Source organism: Oratosquilla oratoria, chromosome 12 (genome assembly GCF_046742065.1).
Source record: "Oratosquilla oratoria isolate Oo_2021 chromosome 12, ASM4674206v1, whole genome shotgun sequence".
Taxonomy (NCBI): domain Eukaryota; kingdom Metazoa; phylum Arthropoda; class Malacostraca; order Stomatopoda; family Squillidae; genus Oratosquilla; species Oratosquilla oratoria.
The window spans coordinates 6,119,818-6,138,704 of record NC_134788.1 but is presented as its reverse complement, the minus strand read 5'-3'; positions in this window follow the sequence as shown (position 1 = coordinate 6,138,704).

Genomic DNA, 18,887 nt, shown 5'->3' with positions numbered 1-18,887 from the left:
TATTTTATAATTTTATTTTATCTTAATTTTTATTTCATAATTTTATAATGTTGCCACATATAATTATATTGTGATTTTTTGTCACACACCACCACTGAGGTAAAAATCAAAGCAATGTTTTCTATACAAAGGTTTCGTTTCCTCGAGTCGTGGACATGGCATATGAGCGAGAGAGAGCGACGTTGCCACTCCATCCCTTCTCTGGCCACGCCCCACACTGCATTCAGAAAGCATTGCATACACACGCACGTTCTCGCCATGAATAAATACAATATATATATATATATATATATATATATATATATATATATATAGAGAGAGAGAGAGAGAGAGAGAGAGAGAGAGAGCGGGCGGGTGGGTGGGCGAGCCGTGCGGGCCGTGTTATCTGTGGAGATGTGGCAACACCGGGAAATTCCCTAACCCCGCCTTAGCGGCCACTTCTCGTTGCGTCTACTATAGCTACTCTACCTGGTAACTGTTTAAGGACGCATTTATAATTCATGTGACATATATGCATTTAAGATTTAATGCTTGATATGCATTGCTACATTTTTCTTATTCTGTCTCCATTTATGTTGCTTGCGTTTATTTTACTATTGTAAATAATAATTAATTATGACGAAGAGTGAGGTAATCCTGCCTGAACTCTCAGTCACTCGTATGAGCTGAGCATGGGCTCAATTATTTATTATATATATGTATATATATATATATATATATATATATATATATATATATATATACATATATATATATATGTATATGATATATTGTACAGGCGCGGATCCAGGGGGGGGGGGCTGAGGGGGCTGAAGCCCCCCACCCCCAAATTTGTTCTTCCATGAATCATTGTAAGAATGTCATTTAATCGATTTTAGTACTTTCTGATGTTTTGCCAGGTCCGGGGGTTAAATAAACTGACAGCATGTGTGCGGTATTTGGGCGGAATTGTGCTGTGTTTGGCATTTGTTTAATTCCATTTATCTGTTTTGTGCTGCGCGTGTTGTAGGGTTGCCAGGGTTGTGTATCAGTTGCGCTGAAAAGGGATAGAAAGGAGATATACCACGTTCGTTGGCCGTTTAACATACCTGTATTGTCACCTATATGATTGTTTTGTGTTGTTGAAGCAATCAAGTTGAAGCAATCAATCAAGAAGTATCATCTGCAAACAGTAAGTATTCAGGAATACCACAGGCTTTATAGACATCGTTTATATAAATAAAAAACAAAATAGGACCTAGAATACTACCTTGAGGTACCCCCATACTTACACCTATTAATCTCGATTTAACACCGTTAAATAAGACAACTTGATTACGATTAGATAAGTATGACTGAAACATTTGAAGTTCAAAGTCTCTTATTCCGTACTCAGCCATTTTCATCAATAGAATACTTTGATCAACTATGTCAAAAGCCTTTTTAATGTCTAGAAAAACTGCGGCACATATTTTTATTAAATAGTCGAGTTGCAATATATTCATGTAAGAAAGCAACAGGCATATATGTTGAGTGGTTTTCACGGAATCCAAATTGATTATCGAAAATTATCCCATGGTACTCAAGGTAATCTACCAATTGCTCAAGAATAACGGTTTCAAGTACTTTAGACAAAACCGGAAGGATTGAAATCGGACGAAAATTTGATACGTTTGATGTGGGCCCATCGAGACCTTGAGCCTCGTGAAGACGGAAGCAGAGCGCTGGTATTCAACAACAATGAAGTTCGAATCCATTGGAGATGCCCTGGCCCACGCCCAGACCCGAATGTATCCGAACCTGGCCAAGCTCCTCCGGGTTTTGATCACGCTCCAGTCTCGAACGCAGAGGCCGAGCGTTCATTTTCAACCCTGAAGCGACTGAAGACCTACCTAAGGAATACTATGGGTCAAGATCGCCTCAACGGCCTGGCGCTACTCGGCGTTCACAATGAAATCAATATTGAAATAGACAGTGTAATCAATGTATATGCCAAAAAAAAACACAAAAAAAAACAAGAGGTTGATGTTCGTGTGAGATCCCATGAACAATGCTGTGTGTTATTAATGTAATTTAGATACTTTTATTAACAGGTTCAGAAGTTCATACACGTTTTTGTTTGTATTTCTGTTTTTAAAGTTACTTTTATTTTTTATTACTTCCATGAGTCCATGTGCACTAACACTACACACGGATCCTGCAATAATTTCTCTCTATGCGAGAGTATACGCGTGCCAGTGCCTTATCACTGACTAGCACAAGCGTGTAACAATATAAAACGAATATACATTCTATTATATATGTCTGAAATACAGAAAAATCTGAAAAACATTATTAAGTTAAGTATACCTCAGACTTCTGATACATCAGACTACTCAGAGGAATTCAGATTAGCCCCCCCCCAAATTTTTATCCTGGATCCGCCACTGATATTGTATGTGTATATATATATATATATATATATATATATATATATATATATATATATATATATATATATATATATATATATATATATATATGCAAGTGCAGTTAAAAACGACAGCCTTCTTGTAGTTCAGTTTTTTTCATCGTATTTTCGATTTTCCTGGTTAGGGTAAACTGAAATAATAAAAATTACATAATTACAGTAATGGTGACAAAAATGACAAAAGTTACATAATTATAGTAATGGTGACAATTATGTAAAATATACAAGGACAATACTGGTAAAATATGGGGGATACAATATAAATGCATAAAGATACAATGCCAATGGTACAAGAACATAAAATTCAACAGAAGAGAATGATAAGAAAACAAATTATAAGTTAGGAATGTACAATATATATACGCAAGTAGATGTAGTATATGTCTTTTAGAGAAATTTGCCACAATCAGTGCTGCTGCTGCGTGGGTCATTGACCCTGATGACGTCATTTGCCGTTTTCTTTGGACGTGGCTAGGTCGTTGGCCTCATGACGTCACCTGTAAGGGGTGGAGCTCAGGAGTGACGTTTTATGTGTTGATTGGTGCGTTGTATAAAAGAGGTTATACATGCGACACCGTTGGATGTGTTGATTGGTTTGACGTATGTAAAAGTCGAATTTGATTGGTGCATAGATAGATGGAGGTTAGTGGGTCAATGTGACACTGGTGATGTCATTTGCAGTTTCCGGTGGGCGTGGCTAGGTCGTTGGCCTGATGACCTCACGTGTAAGGGGTGGAGCTTAGGAGTGACGTTTTAAGTGCTGAGTAGTGCGTTGTATAAAAGAGGTACATGCGGCACCGTTGGATGTGTTGATTGGTTTGACGTAGGTAAGGGTCGAATTTGATTGTTGCATAGATCGATGGGGGTTTGTGGGTCAGTGTGACCCTGATGAGGTCATTTGTGGTTTATGGTGAGGGTAGCTAGGACGTTGACCTGATGACGTCACGTGTAAGGGGTGGAGTTTAGGAGTGACGTTCTATGTGTTGATTGGTGCGTTGTATAAAAGAGGTTATACATGCGACACCGTTGGATGTGTTGATTGGTTTGACGTATGTAAAGGTCGAATTTGATTGGTGCATAGAGGTTTGTGGGTCAATGTGACCATGGTGACGTCATTTGCGGTTTCTGGTGGGCGTGGCTAGGTCGTTGGCCTGATGACGTCACGTGTACTGTAAGGTGTGGAGCTTAAGAATAACGTTTTATGTGTTGATTGGTGCATTGTATAAAAGGTTGTACATGCGGCACCGTTGGATGTGTTGATTGGTTTGACGCATGTAAAGGTCGAATTTGATCGGTGCATAGATAGATGGAGGTTAGTTATTATTATTAGATGTCTTTTAGACAAAATTTGCCACGGGTTTTCCGCCTGAGCCAATACCAATGGCCGATGCGACAACGTGAAGAGCCTCTAAATAAGGCGCAGCAATTGTATTGATATGACCGAGGCTCCAGCTGGTGGGGATCTCCTGCAGTGAAATTAATTTTGTCCTGCATGGAGTTTCCAGCTTTAAACAGCGGGACTGAGTCCCTTGGCTCCTTGATGGCCCTTGGCGGCGGAACAATTTGCCGTCGCCAAGAGACTTGAACGTAGTGTCCGAGGCTCCAGCTGGGCGGGGATCTTTCTCGCACGCCTCTAAATATATTTTTTTTTCCAGCTCCAGCCAACAGGACTGAACCCTGTTGCCGATACTACCTACCGCCTCCATATTGTGCGGTGCAGCAAAGCTATCGCATCTAGAAGAATCGAATGCAGGGGGTGGTTGCCACATAGAACCTCGCTGTCGGAGGTCACGTAGGAGGGTCCCTCACAGGCGTCTTATTCGGCGCTAGCTACGCAAGGTCTCCTGCAGAGAAATTAGATGATGAGATGCAAACTGCTGGCTCCAGTTGACATATATGGAGTCAGTGTTACTCGTTTTTCCACGCTAATTATAGTGGGTAACTTCGCTGTAGCCTGGGTTACATGCCAGCGGCAAAGGCTCCAGGTAACATTTTCCCAAGGACCTAGAGACGGCAAAGGCTCCGAGTGACGTTTCTATAAGAACCTACAGGAGCTTTTTAGAGAAACAAAACATTCGCACTTGAATATAATCTTAAGTGCAAACTAGAGAAAAAATTAATTTTTATTTACAAAATCGACAATTGAGACAAAAAATCAAGAAAACATCACGAGTAGAATTTTTTTACGACTCTCATCCTATGTAAATATTTAATTTTTCCGAAACTACTTTCAGGGATCAAGCCAAGTACATTCGAATCTGTGCAAAATGTTGACATCTGTTCATTATCGAATATTAATAACAATAATGATAATAATAGATAATAAAAAATAATAGAAATATTAATAATTATCATACTACTACTACTACTAATAATAATGATAATGGTTTAACGTCACAAAATTCCCCCCTATCAGAAGGCTAGGACGGTGCCCATCACAGAAGACTTTGTAGCTTGGAATTTAATGAACCATGCATTTGGTTTAACTTCGCCGGTGGTAGAACCCGAACCGCCATCCCCTCGACCTCCGCCATAAGTAACGACGCCCTAGCCCGCTCAACCAGCGAACTTTAATAATAGTATTAATAATAATATTAATAATAGTATTAATAATAATATTAATAATAGTATTAATAATAATAATAATAGTATTAATAATGATAGTATTAGTAATAATAGTATTAATAATAATAGTAATAATAATAGTATTAATAATGATAATATTAATAATAATAATAATATTAATATTAATAATAATGATATTAATAATGATGTTAATAATAATAATATTAATAATATTAATAATGATAGTATTAACAATAGTAATAATAATAATATTGATGATAATATTAATGATAATAATATTTATAATAAAAATATTAATAATGTTATTAATAATAATAAAATTATTCATAAAAATATTATTAATATTAATAATAATAATATTAATAATAATAATATTATTGATAATATTAATAATAGTATTAATAATAGTAATAGTAATAATAATAATATTGATAAGAATAATATTAATAATAATGATATTGATAATATCAATAATGATAATATTAATAATGATATTATTAATGGTAATATTAATAATAATAATAATAACTAATAATAATAATAATAATAATAATAATAATAATAATAATAATAATAATAATAATAATAATAATAATATAATAATAATAATATTAATAATAATATGTTTGCATACAAATATACAGGTAACAAAAGATATTTGTATTTGTATTTTTGTAATTTATATGTACCAACATTTGTATTCATTGCAGAAATTTTGTCAATCCTGATGATGTCTCTTTGAAGACGAAAGCTCGATAATATTAAATGGAGAACTATGGAGATCTTGTATTAGCTCACCCTACAACTGGAAAAAAGTTGATAAGATAAATAGAAAACATTAAGAAAAAGTTGAACAACTGTCAGAATGCTGTCTTATTTAATTCAACAAGCATCAAAGAAAACCATCTTCCTTACTTCACACACACACACACACACACACACACACACACACACACACACACACACACACACACACACACACACACACACACACACACACACACACACACACACATATATACACGCTCATCGAAGCAACACCGACCGTCGTCGCTGTCGTCGCGCGACCAAGAAGAAGAGGATTTACGACGAAAAAGGAAAACCTGGTTTGTACTGTAGGGGTGGGGAGTGAACGTGAGTGCCCGAAATGGTATCTATGCAGTGCTAGTTAATTGTGTTAACTCGAAATTAGCAAAAATGAATGAAAACGACTCGAAAGCCAGTTGCGAATCAGAGCCATCTGGCGGCAATCCACTGAACCGCGATGTAAACAATCAACAAAGCACGTGTTATGACAATGATTTCTTAGGGTTTGGTAAGTACGAAAGAAAGAACTTAAGTAGATTATTAGAGATAGAGAGAGAGATGAGCAAAAATAGGACTCGGTGGGAAAATTAAATCATGGACTTAAGAAAAGAGGTCATTGGTTTAATTGATTGTTTATCTAAGACTAACCATGAAATTTCTGACCTGAGAAAAGCTAACTTGGATCTTACAAACGAAATTAAAGAAATGAAAAAAGACATAAATGAACTGAAGAATGATAATGAAAAGAAGAAAACTAATGATAATAACAATAGCGAAAATCTAAAGCAGGAAGTGAACAACAAATTACAAGAATTGACACAAAAGATCGAAGAAAACTTAGGTGGGGACAGTATCCAGGAAATTAAGAAGTGGAAAGAAAATATTGAAAATAAAGAAATTGCTTTCAAAGAAATAGTCAAGCAGCAAATGCAAGATAATGCAAAAGACACAATCATTCAAGTGATTAACGAAAAAGCAAATTGGGTCAGGGACACAGTAGATAGGAAGAAATGTATTGTGGTTTATGGGCTTAAAGAAAAACAAGGATTGGCGAGGTACATGAGAGAAAAAGAAGAAAAAGAGACAGCAGTAGAAATCCTTAATGAAATTCAGGGGGGAGACAGTGATTCAGGCACAGACTTAGAAGAGACTTACAGAATTGGTCGCTATACTAAGGATAGGAATCGACCTCTAAAGATAAAACTAAGGTCACAAGTGGTAGTAGAAGACATATTTGAAAAAGTAGGTAACTTGGCAAAGAGTGAAAAATACAATAAGATATGGATAAAAAGAGAAATGAGTACTGAGGAATTAGAAAAAGAAAGGGCACTAAGAGAAGAAGCAAAGGAAAAAAACTTGAAAAGATCGGAGACAGAATGCAAAGAATTCCAGTGGAGAGTAATAGACTTGAGATTAAGACAATGGCGCTTCAAAACGAACAAAACAAGGGAAGAAGAAACCAGGGAGAAGGAAGAAAATTAAAAGTGGCCTATACCAACATTGACGGACTAATTTCGGGACTGAACGAACTCAATGATTATCTGTTAGAAGCAAAACCAGACATAATGGGAATTGTAGAGACCAAACTAAGAGGTGAAATACCATCCACTGTTATCGGACAAGGTTTATACAACTACTGGATAAAAAACAGGGACAAGAAACAGGGAGGGGGAATCATGTTCTTGGCCAAGAAAGACCTAAAGGTGACAAAAATTGCAGAGGGCAAAGGTAATGCTGAATTGATCATGATAAAAGTCGAAGGCAAGAATATGAAAAGTAGAAAGTTTGTGGTGACTTATGTGCCTCCAAAAAAAAGCGCTTGGAAAGAAATCGAACATAAAAAAATGCTAGATGACACAAGAAAATCACTCAATGAGATACTAATGGGTAAGGGTAATCTGGTAGTTATGGGGGACTTCAATTGCAAAGAAATTTGTTGGGACAGCATGACAGTGCAAGGAGGAGATGACTCGTGGGGCAATGTACTGCTAGATATGACCATGGAGTACACAATGACCCAATGGGTCCGTGAAAACACAAGGTACAGAAATAATGAAGAGCCATCGAAACTAGATCTAATATTTACAACAGAGCCTGAAATAGTGCATAAAGTCCAGTATGAGACACCAATTGGAAAGAGTGACCATGTACTCATCGAAACTATACTAAAGGAAGAAATAGACATAGAGAGGAACGAAAAGCATAGGAAAGGAAGACTGAGGTACAACAAAACAGACTTTACAAAACTAAAGACATTCTTCCGGAATGCAAACTGGGAAATATTTTACAGGGAAGAAACAGCAGTGGAAGAGAAATGGAATATATTGATGGAAAACTACAATGAAGGGGTAAACAGGCATGTACCAAGACAAAAGCGAGAGAGAGAGTACATTAAATGTTGGTTCAACAAAAGATGCAGTGAGGCAAAAGACAGAAGGGACAAAGCTTGGAAAAAGTGGAGAAAAGACAAAAAACAAAGCAAATGGCAAATTTATGTTAACTATAGAAATGAGTATGTTAATGTGAGAAGAGAGGAGAAAAGGAACCATGAGAAGGATATTATAGACAAATGCAAAGAGCAACCCAAACTATTCTATCGGTATGTGAATGGTCAACTTCAAAACAAACAGGAATTGGTGAAACTATGCCGAGGAAACATAGAATACACAGAAGATTTAGAGATGGCCGAAGTCATGAACAATCACTTTAAATCTGTTTTCACCAGAGAGAAAATACCAAATTGTGACATAGACAAAAACAAGAAATCTCCCCTCATGAATGAGTTTACAGCATCACTAAAGGAAATATCAGAACATTTATCAAGGCTGGATGTCAGAAAATCACATGGCCCGGACGGTATTGCAAATTGGATTCTAAAGGAGTGCAAAGAAGAACTAACAGACAAAATACACATCTTAATAAACAGCTCACTCAAAGAAGGAAAGATACCCGAGGACTGGAAAAACGCTAACATTGTACCAATACACAAAGGAGGAAACAAAGAAGAACCCACCAACTATAGGCCAGTATCACTAACAAGCACCATAGCCAAAATTTGTGAGAAAATAATCAAGAATAGATGGGTAAAACATCTGGAAGACAATGACATATTAAACCCAAGACAATTCGGATTCAGACAAGGAAGATCATGCTCCACAAACTTAATATGCTTTTACTCAAGACTAATAGACATAGTGCAAGAAAGAAATGGATGGGCTGATTGTGCATTCCTAGACTTGCAAAAAGCCTTTGACAAAGTACCACACAGAAAACTACTAAAAAAACTGGAACACATAGGAGGAATACAGGGAAACCTACTAAAATGGATAGAGGACTTTCTGACTGGTAGAAAGATGAGAGTAGTGCTCAGAGAAAAATATTCAGACTGGAAAGAGGTGATCAGTGGAGTACCGCAAGGATCTGTGCTGGCACCAATAATGTTTGCTATCTATATGAATGACATGGATGAGGACGTGAACTGCTACATGAGCTTCTTTGCCGATGACGCCAAACTGCTAAGGAAAATAGAAACTGATGAGGACTGTGAAGCACTGCAAGAAGACCTAAATAGGGTATGGAACTGGAGTCAGAAATGGGAAGTGGACTTTAATACTAAGAAGTGTAGCATAATGGAGTTTGGAAAAAGCAAAAACAGAATATCAGGAAAATATACAATTGGAACCAAAGAAGTAAAGAAAGTAGGATCCGAAAAAGATTTGGGAGTAATTATCACGAACGACTTGTCCTATGATATACAGATTAACAAAATTGTCGGGGAGACTTACAACTTGCTAAGATCAATAAAAGTGGCGTTTACATACTTGGACGAAGACATGATGAAAAAAATATTGGTTACATTGATAAGGCCTAGATTAGAGTATGCAGCGACATTGTGGTCCCCCAGTACCAAAAAGAATATAAAGAAAATAGAAAGAATCCAAAGAGCAGCTACAAAAATGGCACCTGCACTTGCAAACCTATCATACGAAGAGAGATTGGCTAAACTGGAGTTACCGACACTGGAGCAAAGAAGAGAGAGAGGTGACCTATTGACCATCTACAGAATCATGAAAGGCACAGAGGTACTCGATAGTGAGAGCTTACTTAACTGGGACAAAAGAAACACAAGAGGACATGGAAAGAAAATAAAAAAACATAGCTATAGAAGAGAACTGAAGAAAAACAGTTTTCCTCATAGAGTTTTGGACACTTGGAACAAACTGGACAATGGAATAGTATGCGCAAAAACCATTCATGAGTTTAAAAACAAACTAGACACTGCAAGATACAAAGGCGGGACATCACGAGCATAGCTCCCCTTCCCGCAAAATACAACTAGGTAAATACAACTAGGTAAATACACACACACACACACACACACACACACACACACACACACACACACACACACACAGATCGGACCTACGAGCTCTGAGCTCTCTTCCAGGAGGGAAATAGCTGTCGATCACGAGTTCAACACGTGATCCAAAGACCAAGTGAATACACACACACCTACACACACACACACACACACACACACATACACACACACACACACACACACACACACACACACACACACACACACACAAACACACACACACACACACACACATATATATATATATATATATATATATATATATATATATATATATATATATATATATATATATATATATATATATAAGTCCTATGGAAAATGAACTTCAATATCTCTAAGTGTAGCGTGTTAAACGTAGGGCTACACAACCCCGAAAATAGATATAGCTTAGATAACACGCTTTTAGAGAAAACTGAGTGCGAGAGAGACTTGGGAGTTCTGGTGAGTCTGGACCTTAAAACCAGGAAACAGTGCATTAGTGCCAGGAATAAAGATAACATAGCATTAGATTTCATTGCTAGGACGGTAACGAATAGAAGTGCAGATATAATTATTAAACTCTATCTAGCGAGAGTTAGAACCATCCTTGATTATGCGGTACAGTTTTGGTCTCCGTCCTACAGAATGGACATCAATTCACTAGAATCAGTACAGAGAAGAATGACCAAAATGATACATGGACTCAGAAATTTGCCTTACGAAGAGAGGCTTAGGCACCTTAACTTACACTCTCTGGAAAGACACAGAGTGCGGGGTGATCTAATAGAGGTGTTCAAGTGAATCAAAGGCTTTAATAAGTGTGATGCAAACAAGGTCATCATATGAAAACATCAGGGCAGGACTCGCAAAATAGAGGAATTTCATTTGACTAATGGATTTTTGTATAGAAAATCAGTTGTAAGCGGGAAAGATATTTCTAGAGGTCCAGTAAATCAGTTGGTAATACCACAAAATCTTATAAAAGAGATATTGAAGTTGCTTCATGATAGTGATTGTAGCTCACATCCAGGAAAGGATAAAACTTATAGACAAGCACAACGTAAATACTTTTGCCCAGGTATGAAGAAAGATATATATAATTATATTTAAATTTGTTTGAAATGTGTTAAGGTGAAAGGAAATACTTCAAAACCTACTCCTATACCTACCTATCCCATCCCACAGAAATCTTGGGAAAGAGTTCACATAGATACTTTGTAGTTACCTATGAATGGATATAGATATGTATTTGTTGCTATTGATTATTTTTCAAGACTTTGTATTTTACAACACATTCCAAATAAGAAAGCTGTAATTTCACCACACCTAAGATCTTAGTTTCAGATAATGGAACTGAATTTAATAACAAAATCTTGGAAAATTTATGTAGTTTATTTAAGATAAAGTTAACATCTTAGTGAATCATTCATAAAGTAATGGAGTTGTAGAGAGGTTAAGTAAGAAAATTTATTACCTGTCTTAGAAGCATGATAAGTCCTCATAGTATAACTTTGGATACTTGGATTCCTTGTGTTATATGTACTCTTAACAACCAAATTAATATAACAATAGGTGAAACACCTCATTTTATTATTTTGGGGGAAGAAAAAACTCTTCCATATGAAATATTGACTGCAGAGCCGCAACCTGTGTACAATATAGATGATTATATCTCAAATAGGATAAATACTTTCCAAAGTATTCACCAAAGAGTTAGGGAACATATGCAGGAGTATTCACAAGAGATGAAAAAGCAACAACACAAAATAGCACATAAACTAGAATTGAAAATAGGAGATTTAGTCATGGTCAAACTACATTCACCCTATAATAAACTTTCACCAAGGTACTCAGGTCCATATAGGGTAATTGATTCTGCAGGTGGAAATAAATATAACCTCATACATTTAGAAAACAAGGAAGAATTGATAGGCCATTTAGATGATATGAAGAAAGTTAGGTTGCAGATCTATGAAGATGATTGTTGTGATACCCTATGTATCAATTTTAATGAACCAGAAGAGTATAGAGAATATTATGATAATATTCTTTGTGAATTGAATATCAATCTTGATACATTTTACAGATAGTATTGCTTTGACCATTTGTATGTACTTTGGGGAGACCTAAACAACTGGAACTTGGTGTCAGGCAGAGACATGAAGACCTTGGATCTGCTGTGGTCAGACTTGGAACCTTAAGGACCTTTCACATAAGTATTGATATGTGATATTTATGAAGCATTAAGACTGTCTTTGAAAAATGAATTGTGTTGAAAAAATAATAATAATTGAAATGCAAGAAGAGACACTTAATAATAACTTCTAACTCTAAAGTAATGAGTTTTGCAAATATGTTTGCAAATTATCTTATATTACTATCATTGAAAAGATGATGAAACCATTTTCCAGTGAATTCTAATGTTGTTTGAATTATAATTTTATCTATTTTGGGAGATGCTATATTAGCATGTCTGTTATTTACCATTATTCTGCCTGAATTATTATTGTGCATTTTGGAGGGCTGCTTATTTCTTTTATATATATGTTGGATATGTTTTACTATGCCATTTTACCAGTTTATGCAAGGGTAGATTAGCTTCTTATATATATATATATATATATATATATATATATATATATATATATGATGATTTCCAAGTATATACTAGCGAGCCCTGTAAGAGGGTAGTAGATATCATTGGTCGGGACGACCAAGGGTAGCTGCCGAGCCCTGTAAGAGGCCGGTAGATAGAGGTAGACATTTAGGTAGATCGAGGGGTAGGTGGAGAGGAATGTAAATTTTATTAGGTTGTTATGATACAATGGCCGACTGCAAGTTGCATAGTTGCAGATTTGCAGAATGGCAGAGTTACCGTCTTATGTTTGTAAATATAGATTAGGATATCGAGAGGTGCTGATGTGACTAATATGTAAACACAGAGCTCGTTCTGCTTGCGACAAATTGCTTGCGTAAACAAGATTTCTAGTGACAGTATAACAGTCTTTCTGATTGGAGAAAAGGGTGGAGGAGGAGAAAAATTATTGGTGCATGGAGGTAAAGTCACGCCCTAAAAGGGTGGCACTTATTTGTAACGTTCAAAGTTATTGGATGAATTAAATAGTGACGTCGGAGCAGAGGCAGCTTGGTGGGATGTAAGAGGATCCCTGGGGGCATCCTCTGGTGTACCTAAGACCATACGTTGCACCAGAATTCGTGAAGAAAAAGAAGAAAAGATTGAGTTCAATTTAATTCACCTGCGTTACTGAGTAATGTAACTTGACCTGATGCATAAGTTACGGAAGAGGCATGGGGCCTACGGAATAATAACACAAGTGACTAAGTGTTAGTGGCAGTAAAGCTAACAGTTATAAATTGAATAGATTTAGGTTTAAGAAGAAAATAGGCAAGAATTAGCTTACCAAGAAAGTGGTTAACGAATGGAATAAATTTAGTAACAAGGTAGTAAGCGCTGAAACTATCAGTTGTTTTAAGAAACAATTAGACAACTTTATGAATGAGGATGACGGGTGGTGATGGATACGGAGCTGCCTAGTGTAGGCCTTATGGTCTCTTGCAGTTTCCTTCATTCTTATATTCTTATGTTATGTTCTTATATGTATGTGTGTATGTGTTTACCTAGCTCTATCTTACGGGAAGTGGAGCTACGCTCGTGGTATCCCGCTTTTGTTTCTCGCAGTGTCTAGTTTGCTCTTAAATTCGTGCATGGTTTTTGCACATACTATTGTTTCGTCCAGTCTGTTCCAAGTATCCACCACTCTATGTGGAAAACTGTTCTTCCTCAGATCTCTTCTATAACTATCTTTTTTGAGTTTCTTTCCATGTCCTTTTGCGTTTCTCTTGTCCCAATTTAACAAGTCCTCTCTATCGAGTATTTCTGTGGCCTTCATGATCCTATAGATGGTCAGTAGGTCGCCTCTGTCTCTTCTTTGCTCCAAAGTCGGTAACTCCAATTAAGCCAGTCTCTCTTCATATAACAAGTTTGAAAGTATTGGAGCCATTTTCGTGGTTGCTCTCTGGATTCCTTCGAGCTTCTTTATATTCTTTTGGTACTAGGTGACTATAATGTCGCCGCATATTCCAGTCTAGGCCTTTTTAGTGAGACTAATATATATATATATATATATATATATATTATATATATATATATATATATATATATATGTATATATATATATATATATATATATATATATATATATATATATATATATGTATATATATATATATATATATATATATATATATATATATATATATATATATATATTTAATGATTTCTTTGTCCAAATAGGTGTATGCCACTTTTATTGATCTTAACAAGGTATAGGATTCTACGATATTTGTGTGTGTGTGTGTGTGTGTGTGTGTGTGTGTGTGTGTGTGTGTGTGTGTGTGTGTGTGTGTGTGTGTGTGTGTGTGTGTGTTTGTGTGTGTGTGTGTGTATGTACACAGCATGACAATAGAATTAGTGTTGAATTAAAGAGAGTACTAAGAAATTTATTGTAGCAGATAATTTCAATTTCTCATTACAAACCTGTTTCGAATTACATGCATAAATATAATCTAATAAGAACTGTATTTTATAAAAGATAGAGGAAGCTGAAGTACATTAAATTGGTTTGATAAGACCATTTTGTTATTATGGAAAATGAAGATGTATACAGTATTATATATTTATTCATTACACATTGGTGGCATGTAATAATAACATAAAGGTATTTTTCATTATCAAAACTAAAAGTATACATGATACTTCTGTTGTATTAATCATACAAAATATATAAAATAGGTACTATACATATATAATATACCTATACGAAAATAAACTTCTCTTGTATTTTTTTTAATTAACTGTGGAGTTGGGAGATAGGGTTGATGAAAGAGTATTAGGATGGTTTGGACACATGGAAAGAATCAGTGAAGAAAGACTAGTAAAAGAGGTATGAAAGGCAGATGTGGAGGGAGTGAACATGAGGGGACTTCCTAGGATGAGGTGGATGGATGGGGTGAAGGGGGCTTTGGGGAAGAGGGGAATGTCTGTTGAGGAAGTACGGGAGAGGACAGAAGACAGGGGTGAATGGAAATTGGTTGTATATGGATGATGTTGTGATGCATGAGGTGGAATGGGCGGGGGGATGGGGGGTGAGGTAGTATGTGTGAGCAAAATTTGACGCAGCCCGAAGGGATTTCTCCCCGTCTTCTCCTTTTATGTATGGGAGGGACGGAGAGGGGGGTCGCCGATTTAATGAAGCGGCCTTGCTGTGGATGTGCTGTGTCTTGCGACACTGCTTCTGAATCAGGGCAGTGGTCAAGGTGCAGGGATGACCCGTCATCCAGGAGGTACTCAGATAAGAGGGAGGGTGGAGGGGTGTAGAGTGTATTCAGAGATGGAATGGGTGGGAATGATTTTTGGCTAGCTCCCTTGTAAGGGGGAAAAAGCCTTGGTATATGTATGTATGGATTTTAACAAATTACTTAAATATAAGTATTATAATGATAACACAGATGTATTTTTCACTGTCAAAACTAAAAGTATACATATACTTCTATAAAAATAGACTTCTATTGTATCAACAATACAAAATATAAAATAGGTACTATACATATAGTATATGACATACCTACACAAAAAAAAATCTATTTCTTAAATCAACTGTGGTTCTTAACACATTACTTAGATATAAGTACTTGAAAAATTAATTAGATTGTAAATATTTTCCATTCCAAGTTTCCTTCCTCCGTTTCTGCATGCCTGCTACATTCTGCACCAGTGTACTTTTCCAGCATTCATATACAGTTGGGTAATTCTTGCATTTTCATCAACCTGTGATGGGAAGGTTTCTGCTGTTTTGAGGATAGACTCCAAGGTACGTACAGCAAGGGAACTCCTGAGTTTTGTTTTATTTGCATTAAACTTGGAGAATGTCCACTCTACCTCTGCAGTGCTTTGAGGCAAGGAGGTTATTTGTAGCATAAAGGATGCAACATCTTCATATTCAGGGAGAAGGCGAATCAAACTTTGCCAAAACTCTGCAATGATTTTGCCCTTCCAGTTGTAACCCCCTTTCTTTATGTTGTCATCAACTAAAAGTGAACGCCATTGTCGATCAATAGTCTGAACCTTCGATTTTTACATGATCTACATCTTTCAGAGCGTTCAGTACTGGGTCAGACAAATTGATCCTCTGAAGATTTTGGCGCACAGCTTCCCTACACCAATCTCTGCACCTCATCAAAAAGCCCCCCCTTTCATGTGGAAGCATGACTTATTCTGATTCGTTTGCCATTCATCATCAATGTTAATATTGTTCGGGTACTGAAGAGGCTTCATGAAATTTTGACAAAACACCTTTACTAGACGCTGGACTTTTGTCACAAGACGATGAAGCTGAAACCCATTTGACTGGAAGATTAGATTAAGATTTGTCAAGTCCCCAAGTACATAATCACAAAACACCATTGTCGCCTTGACATAAGTAGATTTAACCCATTCAACTCCGATGACAAGATGTCTTGTCATTTGGTCAAATAAAACAAAAAATCATAAAACACCAAAATGTTTGATCAAACACCAGAAAAATATGACGTCAGTCCTCGCTTCGCTGCGAGCGAAGCGAGGATTGACGTCATATTTTTCTGGTGTTTGATCAAACATTTTGGTGTTTTATGATTTTTTGTTTTATTTGACCAAATGACAAGACATCTTGTCATCGGAGTTGACTGGGTTAAGAGCCTGTAGGATCCTATCAGCTTGCAGGGAGCTCTTCTTGCTTACTTTAGCAGTAAAATATGTAACCAGTGCAGGCCATTGTTCCAAAATGCGATGAACACGCTGGGCTGCAGATGACCAACATAGGTTTTCTTCCTGTTGGGAGACATCTTAAAATAATCATGAATATCGTGTATTAGGAGATCAGCTGTTTTAGATAAAACCTTACTGGCGTGTTCGGTAATGAGATGGAATGTGTGACAATAACACTTAAAGGTCAGATATCAACAGATATACCATTCACTAAAAATCATCGAAAAAGTACTTTTTAAAAGCATACAAATAAAGTTTTTACCTATTACAGAAGAATTTATTCAGAAAATTCACTTTTAATTGCGCCTCGCATGCCACTTTTCCGAAGTCTAGATATTCAGAATAACAATATTGTTTGTTTGGCAACTGTGACGTCACGAACGCGGAATTCCCCGAACCTTTCCCGAAGCGCACGGGCGGAATGTTTCGAATAGCAGACGACGCAATGAAATGAAGACAAAACTGTTTTTTGCCAAATTTGATAAGATGTAGATGGTGGAATTATATAGAATACTGTCAGTATGTTTTTTTATGTACATTAAACTGTAAATACAAAAAGTTATGGAAGTCTTGATATCTGACCTTTATTGGTCAGATATCAAGACTTCCATAACTTTTTGTATTTACAGTTTAATGTACATAAGAAAACATACTGACAGTACTATATAATTCCACCATCTACATCTTATCAAATTTGGCAAAAAACAGTTTTGTCTTCATTTCATTGCGTCGTCTGCTATTCGAAACATTCCGCCCGTGCGCTTCGGGAAAGGTTCGGGGAATTCCGCGTTCGTTTGCCAAACAAACAATATTGTTATTCTGAATATCTAGACTTCGGATAAGTGGTATGCGAGGCGCAATAAAAAGTGAATTTTCTGAATAAATTCTTCTGTAATAGGTAAAAACTTTATTTGTATGCTTTTAAAAAGTACTTTTTCGAGCAATACGATGATTTTTAGCGAATGGTATATCTGTTGATATCTGACCTTTAAGCACAAATAGATTTGGTGCTGCTTTTTCTACTCTTGTTAGAAGAGAGTTGCTAGTTCCTTGCATCAATCAGTCTCCCCATCTGATGATTAGCTTATGACCTTGCCCCAATGTAGATTGTCTTTTTGTAATGCATTTTCCAAGGATGTAAATAGTTTAGTGGCATCCCCTTCTTCCACAGGAATAAGACGGTAAAAGCGGGTGACTGGTTCAATATTACTATTCAGGAAGCGAACATTCAAGCAGAAGACTTTCTTCATTGTGATGTCGGTTGCCTTGTCACACAAGATGGAAAATCTATGTGACACTTGTAAATCTGCTACAAGCTTTTCATGGGCATATTGCGCCAAACATTCAGTAAGAAGATATGTACCTTTAGTACGATTGCCTTTTGACTCATTGGCAATACCCTGAAGTGTTGACACAAGAGTGTCTAATAAGTTGAATGATATTTTTTTTTCCTTGTAATTAGAACCCGATGTTCAACTCAGCCTTCACAATTGCAGAATCTTTGGTGACAATAGAAGAAGACATAGGACGATTCTCCTGGCAACCCTTGACCATCTGCAAGTGATATGATGACTTCGCATGTCTAATGACCTCTGATTTTCCGGGCGTGAGATGTTTATCAGAAAGTGAACAATAGGCCCTATCTGGGTGATGACGGGATGCAAAGAGCCGCCCTTGTCCCCAAGTCTCTTTCTCCCACTCCGGGCGGTAACTTGGGGGATCGATATTTCTTATCAAATAATTTCGGTATCGTAGTCTTTAATATATATATATATGTATATATATATACATATATATATATATATATATATATATATGTATATATATACATGTATATATATATATATAATATTTAT